The sequence below is a fragment of the Ochotona curzoniae genome, unplaced genomic scaffold (assembly GCF_017591425.1).
Source record: "Ochotona curzoniae isolate NIBS_2020 unplaced genomic scaffold, NIBS_Ocur_1.0 contig_1, whole genome shotgun sequence".
Lineage (NCBI taxonomy): Eukaryota > Metazoa > Chordata > Mammalia > Lagomorpha > Ochotonidae > Ochotona > Ochotona curzoniae.
The window spans coordinates 32,229,035-32,248,736 of record NW_024464918.1 but is presented as its reverse complement, the minus strand read 5'-3'; the positions used below and the strand labels follow the sequence as shown (position 1 = coordinate 32,248,736).

The 19,702-nt window shown below is 43.6% G+C and overlaps 1 protein-coding gene across 2 annotated transcripts in view; it reads left to right on the top strand.

Moving 5' to 3' along the window:
• The first annotated feature begins 7,588 nt into the window (after positions 1 to 7,588).
• MARCHF3 (membrane associated ring-CH-type finger 3) overlaps positions 7,589 to 19,702 on the top strand; it is a 151,694-nt gene continuing 139,580 nt past the window's right edge. For both annotated transcript variants that reach the window (XM_040969882.1, XM_040969799.1), the window contains exon 1: positions 7,589 to 7,786. The gene's annotated coding sequence lies outside the window, so the exon portion shown is untranslated. The remainder of the gene's footprint in view (positions 7,787 to 19,702) is intronic.

Below are 19,702 nucleotides of genomic sequence, written 5' to 3'. Positions count from 1 at the left end.
ACATCATATAGGAGAACCATTTTGAGGTCCATCCAGCTGCTCCATATATATATGTTGAGTAATGTTGAGTTCAAGGTAAGAGGCAAACCATTAGATAGGTACCCTGAGTAAAGTCTCCAGGGTCTACAATTATTCTTCCCATTTATACGTTTACATATATTTGGCAAAATTTTAGTAAGTAACACATTTCCTCCCTAATTGGGTTAACTATATCACTTCTCTCATTGGTATTTTAGTCCTGATGATTAAATAGTCAAAATGTAATGAGTAGCCTGTATTTGGAAAGAAAGAAAAGGCTATTTCTTGATGGGCAAAGCTTCCAGCTGAATTAGGGACCTCATAGGGTGCTAAGATCAATGGTTAGATTGCAGTGTTAAGAAGGATTAGGGATTGAATTGACCAACTCCAGGGAGAGATTCTAGCTTAGTGGAAATACTAAACTGAGATAAAAATGTATTAAAGATACCAAGAAGACTAATGTTATCAAAATGTAGGTATCTAATGCAATTATAGAACAAATAAAATAAGGGGAAATCCTCTCTGTTTTTCTTGCTAACCTGGGATTGTCTTTAAGTTTAAAATAACCTACATGGTAAGAAATTAGTTTTAAGGCCCAGTGTAATAGCCTAGTGGCTAAATAATCATATTGCATGTGCCAGGATCCCACAAGGGTGCCAGTTCGTGTCTCAGCTCCACTTCCCATCCAGCTCTTGTGGCCTGGGAAAGCAACAGGATGGCCCAAAGCCTTGGGTTCCTGCACCTGCATGGCAGATCCAAAAGAAGCTTCTGGCTCCTGGCTTTGGATCGGCTCAGCTCCGGCTGATGAGGCCACTTGGGGAGTGAACCAGCAGATGGAAGATCTCTTTTTCTCTTTCTCTCGGCAAATCTGACTTTCAAATAAAAATAAAATAAATCTTAAAAAAAATTATTTCTCCCCTACAAAGTTACTATTTCTGCAGTAATGTTGAGTTCAAGGTAAGAGGCAAACCATTACATAGTTATCCTAAGTAAAGTCTCCAGGGTCTGCAATTATTCCTCCCATCAGTCTCTGGAAAAAAGTAAGGGGTCCTGCTTGCAAACTCCAGTTCTGCCAATTAGTAGCAACACAACTGTGAGCAGTGCTTAATCCCAATTTATCAGCCTTCCTCATGCATTAAAGAAAGAATAATATGGATCTCCTTAGAATGATGTGGTTTAAAAAGCTGATGTGCAGGGAAACACCTGTAGAGTAAGCATATATTAGTGGTCAGCACAGAACAAGTTAGAATCACGAATATAACACGCCAGAAATGAATCTAGCCCCTGCTGCCCACAATTGGAAATGTACATGTTGGAGTTGGTCTTCCAGTGTCTTCAGATATCAACTGCTATCTCCTAGTCCTTTCCCAGCAAACACTCTGCTTGAGTCAAGCATTTTTCAAAACATCTTGTGCTCACCCACCTTCATATCTCTGTCCTTCCCATCATCTGCAAATTCCATCTGTCAAAATGTTACCCCTTCCTCAAAGTCTAGCATCTTCATTAATCATGAAAGGTTTGAGAAGTGTTACTTTCTCCTCTTGGAGAAAGCAGGTTGCACACTGCTGAAGGTATTAGTGGCCAACTAGCATTTCTGCAGACTGCCAGCTCCCGCACATGGAGGCCCCTGGGACAGTATCCATCTCCAGGCATGGCTGCCACACAACACCTGAGGAGGTGTTGAATGGCCGCCTGATTGAATGAATAAATGATTTCTCACCATGCCCTGCTGTGTGGTTAGACAAAACACTTTGCCTGTTTCAGTCCTAGTTCCCTCAGCTGTGAACAAAAGACAATAGCATGGATGTACTTCCCCAGGTGTACTGGGAAGAATAGACCAATGGCTGAAAAGCAATTTGGAAATGTAAAATGAAATGCTATATATAAATGTTACATAATCAAAATCATTTCCCTCTGTATTATATTTTATTTGGCTTTATGGTTTTGAATCCTTTGTGGATTTGATAATTTCACAGATGTAATACCATCCATATTAGCACCTAGATTCTCATGGGTAATAAACAATTTTGTGTATTACAGCTCACAGCTACTTTTCCCTGGCATACTTACATATGAATTTGTCATAATTGGAGGTATTCATAATAACTAATGATACAATTCATTTCTAAGGAATAATACATTTTTAATTTTTTTTTTTTTAGTCTTTGGCTGGCCATTTATTTTTGCAATACTGCTGCCTCAAGGGAGCTATCTCCCATTAAGTCTAAAATTCAGACAATGAGCCCACCTTTGCAAATCCCAAATCCTTCAGGAGCATACAATGAGACCTGAAAAGCAACTTGAGTTTGAAACAGTTTGTTTTCTATGGCCTTGCTTGCTCTACATTCTGAACCATTCACTTATTTTATCGTTTATTTTAGTATGGACTTCAAAAGTTGATGGGAAATGGAACTCAATTTTGGTTCAAAAGAAATCCATTGATATTTTATATAATAAGGATTTTCTATAAACTTTCTAAAGATCACTCATACATGCTACCATGCATTCGCTAAAACCTGGCTCCTTCACTACCAAGACACTTGCAAACTAGTCCTGTGCTCATGCAAGTAAGCCAAAGCCAAATTAAAATGATATTTTCGCTTTTTCCCGAGCTGGGCGCTGGGTGCTGGGTGACTGCAGGCGGGCGGGCGGGCGGCGCGCCCTTTGCCGAGCTAGGCGCTGGGCAATGGGTGACCTTGCAGGCGGGCAGGCCGCGAGCTGGGCGCTGGGTGACTCTGCAGGCGGGACCACCGAGCTGGGCACTGGTGACCCTGTGTGCGGGCGGGCGGCAGTCCCTATCCCGAGCTGGGCGCTGGGTGACCCTGCAGGCGGGTGGCGCGCCCTTTACCGAGCTGGGCACTGGGTGACCCTGTGTGCGGGCGGCGGGCCCTATCCCGAGCTGGGTGCTGGGTGACTGTAGGCTGGCCCTTTCCCGAGCTGGGCGCTGGGCAATGGGTGACCTTGCAGGCGGGACCACCGAGCTGGGCACTGGGTGACTCTGTGTGCGGGCAGGCGGCAGTCCCTATCCCGAGCTGGGTGCTGGGTGACTGCAGGCTGGCCCTTTCCCGAGCTGGGCGCTGGGTGGCCCTGCGGGCGGGGGCCGGCGGAGGCTGCGGGTTGTGGCCGTGCAGCGTGCGGGACCCTTGGCAGGACCTTCTTGGGGGACTTTGGAGACGGGACGCTGACAAAACAGGGATTGTGACAGGCCTGCAGAATGTTAACAACTGTACTGAATAAAGGGTCAGTGTGCTGCTTTGAAAAAAAAAATGATATTTTCTTAATATTTGCAAGAAAGTGGCTGCCCACAGAAAAATAAATTTTCAAGGTTATCTCAAATTCCATAAAAAGGTGCTTCTGGCTTTTAATACCTAATAGGATGTTATTCCTAGAACAGTCTTTCAGCACAGAAACTCCAAGGAAGAGATGACCATGACACAATAAGTTGGTTATGAGAGTCAAGAGAGTCATGAGATATAAAGGGATTTAAACAGCTCTTGGCAAAAGCCAGGAGCCTGAAACCTTATCCAGGTCACCTACATGGGTGAGATGAGTCTACATACTCAGGGCACTACCTGCTGTTTCCCCAGGAGCACCAGTAAGAAAGTGAATTAAAAGTAGAACAGCTGGGACTTCAACCAGCAATCAAACTGATGTGAGATGCTGGAGGCCAGCCTTGCGGTACAGCCTGTTAAAGACACTCACTGCAGCATCAGCATCCCTTAGGGGCACCAGTTCAAGTCTTGGCTGCTCCACTTCTGACCCAGCTCTCTGCTAACATACCTGGGAAAGCAGCAGAAGATGGTCCAAGTGTTGTGTCCTTGCACCCACTTGAGAGACCCAGATGGACTTTCAAGTTCATGGCCTTGGCATGACTTAACCTAAGTCACTGCATCATTTGGAAAGTAAACAAGCAGATGGAAGATGTCCCTGCCTCTCCCTCTATATAACTTTGCCTTTCAAACAAATACACAAATCCAAAGGGACAGCACAAGCTCCTTAACCCACTGCAATAGAATGCTAATCCCAATAGCACTGCTCTGTACATGGTGTTCCCTGGCTGCAGACTGTATCAGAAAAATCTATTAAGAAAGATACCTCCTAGTTATGTATAAACACCATGCATATCATAGCTTGTCATAAACACCCATATTTTATAGTCCATACAACAACAAATATTTCAAAAGACCCTATCACTAATTATCTGTGCCAACTCCATGACATTGATCATTGCAGTTTCACAGATGGGAGACCAGGAGGGTTAATGCCCTGCACAGTAGCTCAGAATGAACCCATGGAATTAGTACTAAAACATGGAAATTAACTGCATTTCCTTATTAAAAGCTAAAGTTGTAAATAATTTTCAAAGAGGATAAATGTTGACAGATGATGAGACTGAGAGAAAAAAAATACCATAAACCTGAATAAACATTGTCTTAATTCTAGGTCTGTTCCTATCATGGAGATTGATTCCTACTGAAGATTTCAAAGCATTCAGTAATTAAAAAATAAAGATGGAAAAGGTCCTCTCCCCCTCATTTTCATGTACAGAAAGGACAGTAATAATCTAAAAAAATGAACAAAAATTGCATGTACTTGAAATTGCATGTTTGGACTAAGCTATTGTGCCATGTTAACATCATTTTATCTTCTTTTTTGGCAGTTAGTAGCACAGAAGTGCCATGAATTTATAATGTTTCATAGCCACTGTCATGGTTGTCTCCCTCAAGCAGCTAAACACGGTAGGTCAATTCTGCCACTGCCATTTTATGGCCGAGCAAGCAAGGGTAAAGGGAGGTTAAGTGACTGCCTGGAGCAGTCCCACTGCGGCTGCTCAGATTAGAGTCCAGGACTCCTACCGGTTGCGTCCTGATGAAATTTAAAGGGTTCTGAAATATTGTTTGTGTCTGATTATGGCTGATTGTACCTGAAGACAAATCTGCTTACCATCTACAAAGGGACCAGCCCCACTTCCATAGTCCTACTGGAATCTTCTCATATCCAAGTCATACCATACATTTCCTTATCCATCTGAGTGAAAAAAGTAAAATACGCAAAACAAGCAACTTCCATGTCTAGATTACCATGATTTTCTATTTCTTTCATAGACAGTATTGACATGGATTCAGACATATCCCTTGTTCCTTTGTAGACTGTGGGGATGGCCCAAACTCAAAAGATCCTGTAGATAACTGGCACCCAAAGGAATATAAATTTTAAGTTCACTTGAAGTAGTAAGCTCCTATTGACAACCAATTTCTTCACAGATGGTAGAAAAATGTGAATATTCTCCAAATGTGTTGGGTTTTTTTTTTTTTACTCATTCTACAAGAAAAATTAGACCAATTAGTTGTCCAAGAACCCATAGATTGGGTCAGTTCGGACCAAGTGAAAAACCTTAGAAATTTGGACAAGAAAGCCACCTGTTTAATTCCAATTTATTTTATGAAAGCACTTTCTTTTCATCAGCAAATTAAACACTACAGTAGACCCAGGAATCCTATTTCTGAGATGATTTTTAGAATAACCAATAGGTCCATGAAAAACCTTCCCAGGGTCTCATGACTGAGCCCTGGTGGCAAGCCTCTTCTCTAGCTAATATCTGCAGTGTTGGGGGGAGAGGAGAAAGCCTAGGAAATATTTTTCTTCCCTGAGAATTTCCTGACAATTCCTATGGCAGCCTTCAGTGGAGAGGCTAGCAAAGTTCAAGCAAACAGAACACAATTTTTTAAACAGACTGATGTTCTGTTGGAACTAGAGCCTTCTTAGCCTTCTCTGCTGGTTGGCTACTCTGACGTACTAGAACCTGCACAGAGTTCTGCTGCATATTCCATTCATTTGGTCTATTTTTTGTGGATAAAGACCATTGTCCTGGGCCACTTACCAGCATACTAAGAAACCCCTGGGGATGGTGTCAGATGGTCTTCCCAAATAGCCCTTCCCATCCAGATAAGGAAGAACTTAACTGAGTGTGATTTCTGCATTACTCTTAGTTTCTCAGGACCTGGTAAGGTCTAACCTGATCCTAGTCTGTATTTTGACAGCCAGCCTATGGGCTTTCTCTCAGCTTTGGCTGCAGGAATGGACATTTTATTACTTTCAGCTACAGGTCCAGGGCCTGCCTTCCTCTAAGTGAGCTCAGCAGAACTGCTCATGTGAGGTTGGTTATGATATAGGACCCAACAGAGAGCAGGTGAAAATAACACCTGCAGCTCCCTCGCACAGCACGCTGAGAGGATAACGTTTAGGACCCCGGGGGAACTGAGTGAGACCATCAAGCACCTTCAGTAGGCATGGACTGCAAGTCAGGGTGGTGAGGGTGAGTGGTATGCTGACCCCTTTGCTGCCTATATGCCTGTATTCCTACTAATATGATTGGGGTGCCTACCCACGGCAGGCAGAGAGGTGGAGACACCACAAACTACTGTTTGCCTCAGCCTGGAAAGCTAGGATATCCATCTCTACTTTGAACTGCATATCTTCAGTCGTTCAGAGTGTATATCCTGCAGGCAGGCAAGGGTTTAAAACAAGGCTGAGGAGTCCAGCACTGAAGGGATGAGCAGCACTGGCATGGGCAACCAAGCACAAAAACCACGAGGCCAGGGCTCCACTGCGGGGAGTGACCCTGAGCCACTGGCAGCCAGAGATCTCAGCTCTTGCCCTTTCTCCCTCCCTGCTAGCTGAGACCCCCGACGGGGGAGCGGCAAGGGCGCTCAGTCCCATGATTCCAGTCTGTGGAGATCGATGACTGCGGGCCCCCTCCTGGTCCCGGGAAGGGCACCACTGAGAATCCCTCCGCACAGCGGAAGGTCCAGCGGATTCTGGAAGCGTCCAGCGCTCAAGACTCCAGTAAGCAGCGCGGCCGCGCCAACGCCAAGTGCGCCTCGAGGCGGGGAGAGGAGGCCAAGAGGCGCGCAGAGCAAGGCTGCGGGCCCGGCGGCGACCTAGGAACTTTCTCAGCGGAGCGACGGAACAACCACCAGAACCTTTCCGAGGAGCCCGCGCCTCTCAGCCCGGAACCCAGGCTTCCGCTAGTCCTGGGCGACCCGGCCCGGGACTCACCCTCTTTGGGGCCTCAGCTTCCCCACAAGGCTGGGGCTCCTTTAGGACCGTCAAATTCCGCGCTTCTGAGGCTCCGGGACCGGCCAGGTCCACCGGGTCTCGGCCAGCGCTGCCACACAGCTAGGGGCACCCACGCGGCCCTGAGGTGTCAGCCGGGGGCATTGCGGGCCCGTCGCCTCTCTCTCCGGTAGTGACCAAGTCCCACCAGAGCGTTGCGGGAGCACTCGCCTCACGACCCCGCATTCGGCAGCCGCCAAGTTCCCGGCCGCTGGCGCGTCCCCTCAGCCAGCCTCCGACGCATGCGATTGGACAGCGGCCTCGAGGCGGGCCCGGATACTAGGCACCGCCCACGGGCTCCCGGGACCCTAGAGCAACCCCGATTGGCTTACAACCGCGCCAGTCAGGGAGTGCTGTAATATCCCGCCCCTTTGAGGGCGGTGCAGGGTTCTGGCCCCGCCCCCTCGGGAGCCGAGTCGTCTCTGCCCTGCATTCCGCCTCAGTCGCTGAGGGGATCGGTGAATTGTCAACGCGCTGGGAGCGACTGCTGAGCGCGAGCCGCTGGGCTGGTAGTGCTTCTCCTGAGGTGTCCGCCCGAGCCCTGGTGCCCCGGTGCACTGGGGAGTGAGCAGTCGCCGACTCCCGGCAACTTGGGACCCAGGACCCACCCACAACAGAAGCTTCGATTTGCCAGCGGGACTCAACCAGGAGGGTGAGTGGCCGCGCGCGGGGTGAGAACCTCCTCGGCGCCGGTGCGCGACCGGCGAGCTGACAGGGGACAGGCGCGTCCGGGAGCCGGGCGGTCGGTGCGTCCGAGTGTGGTCGCTGTGGAGAGGTCCGTGCTGGGCTGGATTTGGCCCCGCGTCACTGCCCCCACGCGCCAACTTCTTGTTTTCCAAGCATCCCGACTTAGGAACGCAGTTCTGTGTTCGCACCCACTAGGTGTAGCTGCCATCCTGAGGTGGGGTGGGGCCCGTGGGGTCAGGGGATGTGCGGAAGGCAATTCCTGTAAGGGCGAGCGTCCAGGACCCCACGGCGGGGCCTCGGCGGCCGCGGCGAATCGTCCACTGAGTGCGCACGGGTTTGGGGCGAGAGAGGGGGCGGCTCCCCGGAGTTCAAGAAAATGGGCACCCGCGTGACATGCGGAGGCAGGAGCCTGGGATCTTCGTGGGCACCTCCAGGGATCGACGGCCTCTGGATGTGAAACTTTATGAGGAAATGCTTTTCGTGAGGTCCCTGACCGCGCCCCCAACACGCACAGGTGCTTGGACCCTTCCCCTCCTTGCATCCTAGCGTTTGTTTGGGGCAAGAGCGATGGAGACCCCGCCAGCCCGATGGGTGTGTGTGTGTGTGTGTGTGTGTGTGTGTGTGTGTGTGTGTGTGTGTGTGTGTGTGTGTGTGTTGCGGGGCTGAAGTTGAGATAGAACTGATCACTGCGCGTCAAGGTTACACCTGACGCCTGACTCCTGACTCGGTCTGTATCAGAGGCTGTTTTCCCTCCCAGCGCTAAGCGGGCAAGGCAGCTTGTTTTTCCGAGGGCGCCGGATGGGCAGGCTCCAGAGAATCCGACGCGGTATCTTCTTGTGATTATTTTTCGTGAGAGCTTGTTGAGAGTGCTATGTAGAGACTTCAGTGGGAGGATCGAGGACTGTTCCGATCTTTGAAAATACAGGCAAACATTGAGGTGCGTGTAGTTCGCTTTGTGTGTGTCTGCGGGTGCAGCTGTGCCTGTCTGTGTGCTGCAGAGTGAGTGGTAGAGGTGGGTGTGGGAGACCAAGGCTTGCACTTCCCTGGGCAGCCCAGACGGGCTTTCCGAGCTGAGCGTGCGCGTGCAAGCTGTCTGCATTGCCCAGTCTGTCTGGGTCAGTGTATGTCCGTGAACTTTACGAGCGTTCAGTTCAATACCACCGGGTGCAGATTCCGCGTTCCTGTTTTACAGCCGAGCTGCCGCCAGCCGGCCCATCTGTTAAAACACAGCGTGTACACTTGTGGGGCTGCACTGGGAGGTGGGGGGAAGGGAGCGTGGGTCGGGGGCAGCCTGTAGCAGAAACAACATACCACAAACAAAGCCTGCCTCCCAAGTTCCGTTTTCATTCATTATTTGGCCTGAACTTGCAGCTTGGAGGAGGGAGAAAGGGGATTTTTGTCTCTAGAAATGGTGAACTGTATGTTGTGAAGTAATAACAGCTATGGTTTGGGGGTGGGAGAAGCATGAGGAGAAAAAAAAAATCATTCCTCTAGAAAAGAAATGTGGTGCTCGCCGCATCCCCATGCAACACTGGTTTACTGCTTTGCAATGGTATGATATCAAAAGCTGGATTTTGCTTTTTTATTATTTATTCATCTATTTACTTAATTTGCTTTTTAAGCACTTGCATTAAAGCTGGATTGTTTGCATCAACAACACATTATTAGAAGTAAGCAGAGCTTTGTGGCAGGCTATCACCAAGACTGCCTTAGTAATTCTAATAAAACATGCTTTTAGGAATTTATAATGGGGACATAAATTTCTGTTCAGCCTAATCACTGCTTGCAATGGCTCACAATTTATAGTTTAAAAATAATAAAAAGGCTTTATCACAAAATTTTGGTGACTAAAAGGGTATAGGAGGAATATAAAAGATTAATAAGTTATTGCGGCCAAATGACTGATACTTTAGAAAACTATTAATTCCTTTAATAGTGTAATTATTGCGGGTGACAATAAAGGCAGTATTTTTGAGAAGCTGATATGTTTCTCAATAATTTTCTATTTATAATTACATTTTAATAATCATTATATGTGGGTAGAGTAAATGGGGGTGGTTTTAAGAATTCACTGAAAGCGGTGAAATTTCATTTTGATGATATAGGAACACTTTTGGAGAAGTCACAAATTTCTGATCTCTGAGTGTTTTACATTTCTCGTGGGTTATGCACAAGGACACAGCAGTGCTCTTACCCTGATATGAACCATGAAATCAACTGGTTGCTCCTTAGAAATGCAGTGCTTGGGCCAGCCTCCTGGCTCTGTGATTCAGTCAGAGATTGGGGTGGAGCTTAGGAACCTGTGTTTTTCACAGGCACCTTGGAGTGATTCTGACGCCAGGCATCTCTGCCATATTTTGAGAAAGAGTGGAGATAATCATATCATATAAAAAACAATTATAGTCTGTGAGTTGGTTTAACATATAGTTGTTCAGATATTTTCAGGTGGCATTTACTGACCCTATAAAATGTATAGGTAATGCATTAACTCCCTGTCCTCAACAATGGACCTCTTTTGTGCTATGTTTGGAAGTATTTTGGAATCCTCAGCTATTCCTGTTGAGATTGGGCCCAATTCTAAGAAGACCTGTCTGGGGTGGCAGGGTCATTTAACAACCCTCTGCATTCTTAGTCCCTCCACTCGTGACCTCACTCTGGTCTCGTAGGCTCCTTGGAGGTCCTGGAGTGATTTAGCCCATCCTAATTCTCATTGTTGGGCATCCCTTCCTGAAGGATATCTTACCCCTGATGGATAAAGAATCCTTATCAAGAGGTGGCTTTCAGGGCTGGACGTAAAATACCCACTTCAGCCGCCATTGCAAGCTTCTACAACATTAAGGGTCTCCTTTGGGCACTGTGGCCAGGAGAGTCTGTTGTTACTTCCATTCACCAATCAAGCCCCAGGGATACTCATATCACTTTGGAAGTATTTGTGACCTTTCCAGTTAATTGGGGACAAAGATTTCCTCATCACATTAGAGATATGTGTTAAGAATTGGTTGCTACCTCTCCTTACTCTGAAATTAATGTAAAGTTTTATTTATTATCACCAAATAGGTTTTGTTAAATAATTCGATACTGACATTTGAATCCTGTTCTTTTTAGACTGGCATAATTCCCCATTTAAGACTTCCAAATAAGGTTTGAAAGAGAAAGGCTTTATCAAAAGTTGTTCTTCCCACTTTCTGCCACCTGAGAACTTGAACAGCCAGACAACTTCTCTGAGGTCATAAGTGCCCGGAATATTTACTTCCCCAATGGAAAAAAAGCACATGGGTAGGCTGAGGAATTGAACTTGGATTATTCCCAGCTTCAGGATCATTACTGGGACTTTTATGGAGCAGTTTCTCTTTAGAGAAATACTTGGCAGGCTTGTTGATAGGTTACTCATCTTAACAATCTTTTGAGAATATGATTTTTTTTCCACTTTGTTACAAATAAGCAAACCCAGCATACAAAAGAATAATACTTAATCCTGACTTTCATATGCAAAGGTGACACCAATAACTGAGAAGTAGGCCTTGTGTTTTGAATTGTTTTTGTTTAGAGTTGTGGTGTTGCGATAGGGTTATGCTTAGTCATACAAATCATCTGCAATTTTTTTTACCCTTTTGTTCACTTTTTTTTTGCATTGAATGTGACCTTGGAAGAGAGTTCTCTAGTAAAGTTAACCACCATTTATAATCACTGGCTCAGTGACCCTGACCTTAACCAGTCAGCCTTGACCCAGAGAGGCAAATAATTTGCTAAAGGTCATAGAGCGAAACAGCAGCAAAGCCTTGGTGGGGAATCTTTGGACTTCTGTTCTAGCCCGTGCTGTTTTGTCCACTGTCATGTTAGGTTACTAATAATGCTTTTAAGCTGGAAAATGAGTTTCTTATATTTCATTTGTCCAACTTCTACATGATTGGATAGACTTAGAAAAATCTGAAAAGACTCAGATATAGTAATCAGTGATCATAAAATGGGACTGATTTGTGGCTGGTGAAAAGAAAACTATAGTAGAATGCTGCTTTTCTGGAAACTGGGGCATAGGTCATTGCAAGCTTCTTTGCAACTATTTTAACTCCTTTTTTGGGGGCCATAGCATACTTATGGCATCAAACTTTGGTTTGATAAATTCTTTTTAAGTTTTTGACCCCTCTTTCCTTATTCTTCGTGCCTGTGGCAAAACCTGCTTGTAAAACATTGTCTTTTCAAGTCTACTAGCCCTCTTTAATGTCACCTATTCTTTAATTTTAGACATTTTTACTACTTTTTTTCCTCGAACACATCTCTCAAGCTCCTGCCTTCACATTAGATTTCTGGGTCTGCTGACATTGTCCAATTGAGAAGAGTTCTGCACCAATAGAAGTTGTGCTCTAGCTTTAGCTCTTTGTGGACTTAACCACAATAGTAATCAAAAGGAAAAAAAGTGCAGGAGAGCAGTGATATTGATGTGTGAAATGCATTAGATACTCCCGGTCTACAGTGTCCATAGGAAACTGAGGGTCACACAGATGCACTACTCGGTGTCCTCACACACTCTGTCCTGGTACAACCTGAGAAACATAACCAGAGAGTGTCCTGGGTTACACACAAAAACAAAAGAAAAGCTTTGAGAAAGAACTGGGTAAAAAGTGAAGGATCTGAGTCAGGGTGGGTAAGGAGAATAGTGGAAAAGAAATACCTCCAGTAAAATGCCGGGACAGGGTGGTAAGAAATTTATAGAGGTGTAGATGGTTTGGGGTTTCTTGGGGGCATTGATTCTGTTTTATATTGTCTTCATAGCACACTCACCCTGCTCTCTTTAAATAATTTATTGCAGCAGCAGGCCTTCCCTTGGTTATTTTCTTTTTTACATAACTTTTGCCTTCTCATCTCTTGGTCTAATCAGAGGCATTTGCAATAGTGTGGCTGCTCTGGGGTATTTTGGAAAATCTGTGATCAATATCCTTGCATTAGAAAACCCCTGACTGTCCTGTTCTGTGTTTTCTTCCTTGTTATATTAACTCAGGATCTATGTTCTAAACAATATTTTATTAATCTTTGCACAACGAGACTTATAGGCTTGTTCTTCTTGGCTGGAACTATCTTCTGAGTAATCCATCATCAGACCACCATTGATCTAATGATGTATTTATTGCTCACTATTGCAGTACTGGCAAAAAACCCAGTATGGTTCTAAAAATTTGATTAAAAAGAAATCAAGTTTTTGCAAGACGTAGCCATCCAATTATGTTAGGGGTTGCCAAGTACATTTTATGCTAAGACACATACATACACACACACACACACACACACACACACACACACACACACTTCAAGTGAGCAAAATGTGCTCTTTTTAAAGGCTTTTAAGACTTTTTGTCATGCAATAAATAGGACATAACGAGGCCTCATAATTAGAGAAATTATGAGTGCACTCTCTCACCCCAGTCAAAGGTAAAATACAGTCTTTTTGCAGCTCATGCCCTGGTGTGCTACAATGAATAGATCTGTCTTTTTAATTGACAATAATAAAAACAGTGGTGATAAGAACAAGCTCTCATCCTTAAATGATGTTCCAGGTAATCACTACTAATCAAATTGAGCTGAAATTAATTAATGAAGGCTAACTGAGTTCCTGTCATTGGTAAGACATCTCCTCGGCGTAGCTAGCTCAATATTTGTTCAAGCTTTTCACTGGAGCTTTTCCGTGACCCTCTTTGGTCTGTGGTCTTCTTTGGGCAGAATCCTGAGGTCCTGTGTTCTCCCCCTCTAGACTGGAAGCCCATTGTGGGTGGGGAGCATGCTTTTCATCTTGCAGCACATTTCCAAGAAAAGTCATTCAAGAAATAGTTGCCAGGTGCATTAGAGCCTGTAAAGAGCTGCAGCTGAACCTCTGCAAGGCCTTCAGAGGATACGCGTGAAGATGTTTACCTGATGCTTGGAAGCAGCAGCCTGACACCAGTGCTCAGCAAGATGTAGAGGGCCAGTCTCAGCACTTCACAGAACTTGCAGCCACTGCTGCACACCCATCTTCCACATCCCTACCCTTCTCGCCTGCCTTGCCTTCTTCTCTTCTGCCTACCCTGTGTTTTTTTTTTTTTTTTGAGGTAGTCTCCAATTTTCACTCCAGTCTAGGTCATCTCACTTGACTCCTCTTTGTTCCCATATCACCTTCCATTCGGGGACACTTCAAAAAGTTCAAGGAAAACCGAAATGAAGAGATACGTTTATTATCCTCAAAATATTTCAAAAACATTTTGTAATCTACATCATTTTTTGGTAACGTTCATTTTCCATGTACCTTTTGCAGACCCCTCATATCTTTTGAAAATCCATCTGACTCACAGGTCTTCCTTTGCAACTAACAACAGCCTCACTCTCAGCAGAAGCCTCACTTCTGTTTTCAGTGGATCTGAGGGCTGGGAGGGCTTGAGGGAGGCCCTGGATAAGGATGTGCAGTGCCAATCAGTTCATCCCCGTGCTGCTCCAGTAACCCTTGACCATGTCCGGTTTGACTCCAGCGTTTCCTCAAGTGTCTTTCTCTTCTGTCTTTCGAAGCTGCAGGTAAATTGGACTACTTAGTCCTCCAGTGCAGGTAACTTGCTAGTTTTGGCCATGGCAGAATTGGGGGCTGTCATTGTGGTACAAGATAGGGCTGAACTTAAATGATGTGTTTGGCCAAAGCTCAGTGTGACAGAGATGCTTGACATTTGTCTAGGAGGCTTGTCTTCTTTAAAAAAAAATAATAATACCAGAAGGCTTTAAACTTTGATAACAGTTTTCATTTATAAATCCATTTTTCAAGAAGTACCTCCAACACCGATCTATCTTGTGATCCAGTGGCTTGGGCAGGCCTGCAGATTGTGTGGCCAGGTGAAATTTTTAGGTCCACTGAATCGAACATAGCTGCCTGAATTAAGGCCATTAGGATTGCCCTTTTATGTTCCATCTGACAGGGCTTCAAATGATCGCAGGAGATCACGGACCCCAATTTTCTGTCTCATTTGAGATATGGAGCCTCACTTAACGTAGGTGCTTTCTTCTTGTTCTTGCCTTTTAAGAAACTAGTAGAAAATGAAGTGATTTCAGTGTAAAAGGTACTTACATGTGCAAGGCAACAGAGCAGATGAGCAACTCTAGGTTGGGCCATGGGCCCAAACATTGTTTTTTCTTGGATTTTTTTTTAATTAACTACTGTTGATTTATTTAACATTATCAGCAATTGGTAAATATGTCTATTTCACTCAAAATATTTGGTACTTATTTATTGAATAATTTTGTCAAAGCATTCCTCTGTTTTGTCTTACTTAGTCCTTCATCTCTTGCATTCTTTTTTGTTTAACATATTTTATTTTGTTTTGTAATATAGTTCCCTAGGTTCTGAGGTTGCCTGTGCTCTTTCCCAAGGTCTCCCCCCCCCCTTTAATTCCCCTCTAGTTTTCTTGGATCTTATAAAGCAGGAGCACCTGTCTTGGATATCCCAGGATTTTTGCTTCCAACTTTGGGCCTGGGAACTGGAAAGACTTAAGGGAGGTCCCAGGTAAGTGGAGCTAGATGTCTCTGGAATGAGTCACCTTATGCCCTCCCTGTGCCCATCACCATTTGTCCTGGGCTGTTTTGCTTTGGTGGTTTCTCAAAGCTGCTTTTCAGTGTCTAAAATGTCAAATATCTGCCTCTTTCTTTGCACACTCATCTGAGTTGTCAAATAAGTTCCCCTTAACCTTTTAAGCTTCCCTAATATCAGTTTTTCTCTTTGATTCTGTCCCCTCTCTGCCATGTTTTTTTTTCTTTCTTTCTTTTTGATATTCTGCTTCTTTTTCTTATCAGGTAAGAACCTCGTTTTGTCAAAACCCTGTTACAATCAGTGTCATCATTAATCTTTTCCTTGCAAGACTAACTACCTTTTTGACCATTCTCAGAGGACATTCTTAGAGCATTCCAGTGTGTTTTGCTAATGGGATATTACATGCTCTGACAGCCTTGTACAGTACAAAAATAATTAGTCTCTCAAAACCTCAGTTGTCACCAACCTTACCTATCCTTTCCAGGGACACTCTGAGCCCTCCTCATCACTCCCCACAGCATTAAGAAACAAGACTGCAAGTCTGCTAGCAATAGACATATTCATCATCACCTAAGAAATGGAGCTTTCTCAAAAACTAAAGCAGGGATGCATGAAATGGAAAGAAGGGCACATGCACTTTGGTTGCTTTAGACAGAAGACATGTGGATTGATCTTTCATTGATGAGTTCTTGAGTATGGAATCCTAACTAGTCACACTTCCAGTTTTTGTTTTGTTTTGTTTTTTTATCCTGGCTAAATGTGCCACGTAGCAGTTATTGCCACAGTTATCACTTTTTTCTTTACCTTCAGTGTTTTTACTGATGAGTTTCCATTTTCATCTCCTCGGTTATTTTATAATTTTTACTTTTGGTGTTTCATGTTGTTTCTCTTGTTCTACCTAAGTTGTGTTGTTTCCAACCCCTTCAGATATTTTTCTACCATTTCCTTGGTCCTGGCAAGGTCTTACCATTAAATACCATCCTAACATTGAATGAATTTCTACTCTGGAGGCAGATTAGCAATGAAAGAGTTAAGTGAAATACTGGTAGTGACCCTTTCAACAGCTAACACACCATCTCTATTCTGTTTTAATTATGCTCTCTTAGCAAATTATCACCACTTAAAATGTTCACTCCATTTTGCAAGTAGTTTCTTAACTACTGTATGAAATTATGAAATCTCTGTGTGTTACATTTTTTGCTTTCTACTATGGGCTAAATTTATAATTCCATAATTTTCTCTTAGAAAAAAATGCTTATTAGACTGGAATGGTTCATTTGGTTTTCAGCCATACTGCTTTTTGCATATTGTGAACCATTAGACATTTATATAATGTTTTATGTTACTGCATTTTTAGCTCCCAAGCAATAATCCTGATCCAGTTCATCCATTCAGTCAGTTATCATCTTTTTTGGCAAAATGGATATATTTTCTTTGACTGGTCTCCAACAGTGTTTTAAGAGATTTATGTATTTTTATTGGAAAAACAGATTACAGAAAGAATGAGAGACAAAGGGGTTTAGAATCACCTGGATCACTCCTCAACTGGCCACAGTGGCTGAAGCTAAGCTGATGTGAAGCCAGGATCCAGGAGCTTCTTATGAATCTCACACACAGGTGCAGGGTCCCAAGGCTATGGGCCATCCTCTACTGCTTTCCCAGGTCATAAGCAGGAAACTGGAAAGGAATTGGAGCTGCCAGGACACAAACTGTCGCCCATATGGGATCATGGTTCTTACAAGACAGGGATTTAAAATTGAGACATTACTCCAGACCCAGAATTTTCAAGGCTTTTGAAGATTATGAAGAATCACTGAGAGAATTCCTGGGAACTTCTGATCTTGATGAGCAGAACTGGTGTTCATGATCATTTCTCAGCCAATCACTAACAAGGGGTCACTATCATTACCTAAGGAAATGAGGAGATAAGCTTGAAGAAAACCAGGATTGTGTTAGCAGAAGCAAATATTTCTATGTGCTGGCAAGGATATGCGTTGGCAGGCAACTGTGTCTACTATGTGTTGTGGTTTGCAAAGTGATTATGAAATCACCTCACGGCTGCTGCCTAGTTGGTAGGAACCACTGTATTGCTACACATTTATGGACACAAAATGGTAAGATCTGGGTAGACAGGGAGAAAAAAGCCACAATACAAACTAATTAAGGGCAAAAATGAGTCATGATCAATAATTATTCTGATTAGGACTACAATCAACCCTAATGAATTTGAATGTTCTCATTTATATCTATTTGTACTGAATAAGTCTATACTCTTTACTGAATAAAAGAGATGAAAATAATTTGCTTGCTAATTTTATATTTCTTATATATTGTCTGCTAGTATGTCTATTTGAATGTAACTTTTTTGTTAAGTACATATCGCAGCATTCACAGTTCTAATAATTACTGACAATTGTAAATGCCTATTATTTATTGAGTGTCTTTTTATAAATTAAGACTTTAATATCTAAGAGGACTAGTAATTTGCTTGGAGGCACAGGAACCAGATGTCTCAGCCAGGATTCAGATTCAGGTTCGTGTGGTCATTGTCCCTTCGCTGCTCTTCACGGCTGAGAAGAAAAATCCCAAGGCTACCTCGACCCACAGGCCCTATGATGGGGCCTGCCCATCTGTGTGACTTCGTTACATACCTTGTTTCCTTCACTCAGTTTTCCAGCTATGTTGGCTGCTTTGTTGTTGATCTCATTAGCAGTGTCCTTCCCACTTCTTCTTCCTCTGCTTGGATCACACGTGCTTTGTTCTTATGGCCCCCTCCCTCCTGTCCCAGCTTTTTGTGCCTCCTCTTCAGTGGAATCCCTCTGGTTCCACACTGTCTCATCTAACCTGCAAAATCTGTAGTTCCCCTTTTTCTGCCCCATTTTTGTTTCTTCTGTGGTACTTGCTCAATTATATAATTTACCCATTTTTCCTATGTATTTTTATTTATCTCCCCAACTAGAATATAAATTTTATTAGGGCAAAAGCTATTTGCATAATGGATTCATGGTTAAGGGAATGAAAGAATGCATGTTGGAAGTTTTGACCTGTGATGACCCATAATCTTTTTCTCCTACACTAAGACCAAAGGACATTGGTTGGGACCAGCACTGTGGTGGAATAGATTAAGCCACTGCCTGCAGCACCAGCATCCCATGTATTTGCCTGTTCAGTTCTGGACTGCTCCACTTCAAATCCAACTGGCTGCTAATGATATTGGAAAAGTAGTGGAAGAAGGCTCCAGTGATTGGGTTCCTGCCACATAAGAGGGAGGTGCACAAGAAGTTCTTGGTTCTTGGCTATTTGAGGAGTGAATCAGTGATTGGAAAATCTTTGGGTCTCTGTCTCTGCCTCTGTTTCTCTGTAACTACATTTAAAATAAATAAATAAACCCTTAAAAAAGAAGACATCAGTTGTCACTTGAGCTGCATATGCATGCATCTTAGATTTTTTTTCTCCTATGAATTTGTAAAACAATAAAAATCTACTTCCCATTCTGCTTGAGAATAAAAAAGGATGTATATCAAAGATCTTTGGAGAAATGACATACTTAATACAGCAGAGCTTAGGGTAAGAAGGAAATTTAATTAATACTCTAGTTTTTTGATTGATTACAGTTTTAAGGTTATCAACATTTTTAATTTGATGTAAACCCTTGAAAAATAAAGTTACTTATAAGACTAAATTGTGAACTGCAAGAATGATAATTGCATCATCATTTGCTGTGGCAAATTCACTTAAAATTGTTTTCACGGCATACACATAATTTTTTATTTGAACTCATGTATCTACTAAAATGATTTATCCTCAGAACCGTATTCTTAATTATTCAGAGGTAATTATGAAGATGCAAATTGAAAACTGGCTTTCTCTCACATACTAATTGGGAAGGAATTGACAGAACTAACGTCCTGGCTCTCAGCTTAGACCCTTCTCCACAAAAAAAAAAAGTGCTTTTGTTATGCTTTCTTTTCCTGTTATTCTGGCAGTTGCTGTGTTTCTGGCTAATTATTGTGAGGTAATTTTTTTTCTGGCTTGCCAAACTAATATTACCACTTAGTTAAATGGATTATCATCCTCTTCCCAGTTCATCCTTCTCTAGGCTTTTGCCCACGTAACCTGAAAAGCTATACAGTTCAGCACAATGTATCGGGCTACACTTGCTTGACTCCTGCTTCTGACTTTGTAGTCTTCCCACAAAATCAGAACACCCTTAGAGTTGCTTACTATGAAATATACTTTTTGTATTATTCATTTGGAAATCAGTTATTGATGGAGGAAGACAAGGAGGAAGGGGAGGAGGAGAGGGAGAGAGAGAAATCTCATCTGCTGGTTCCCTCCCCAAAAGGC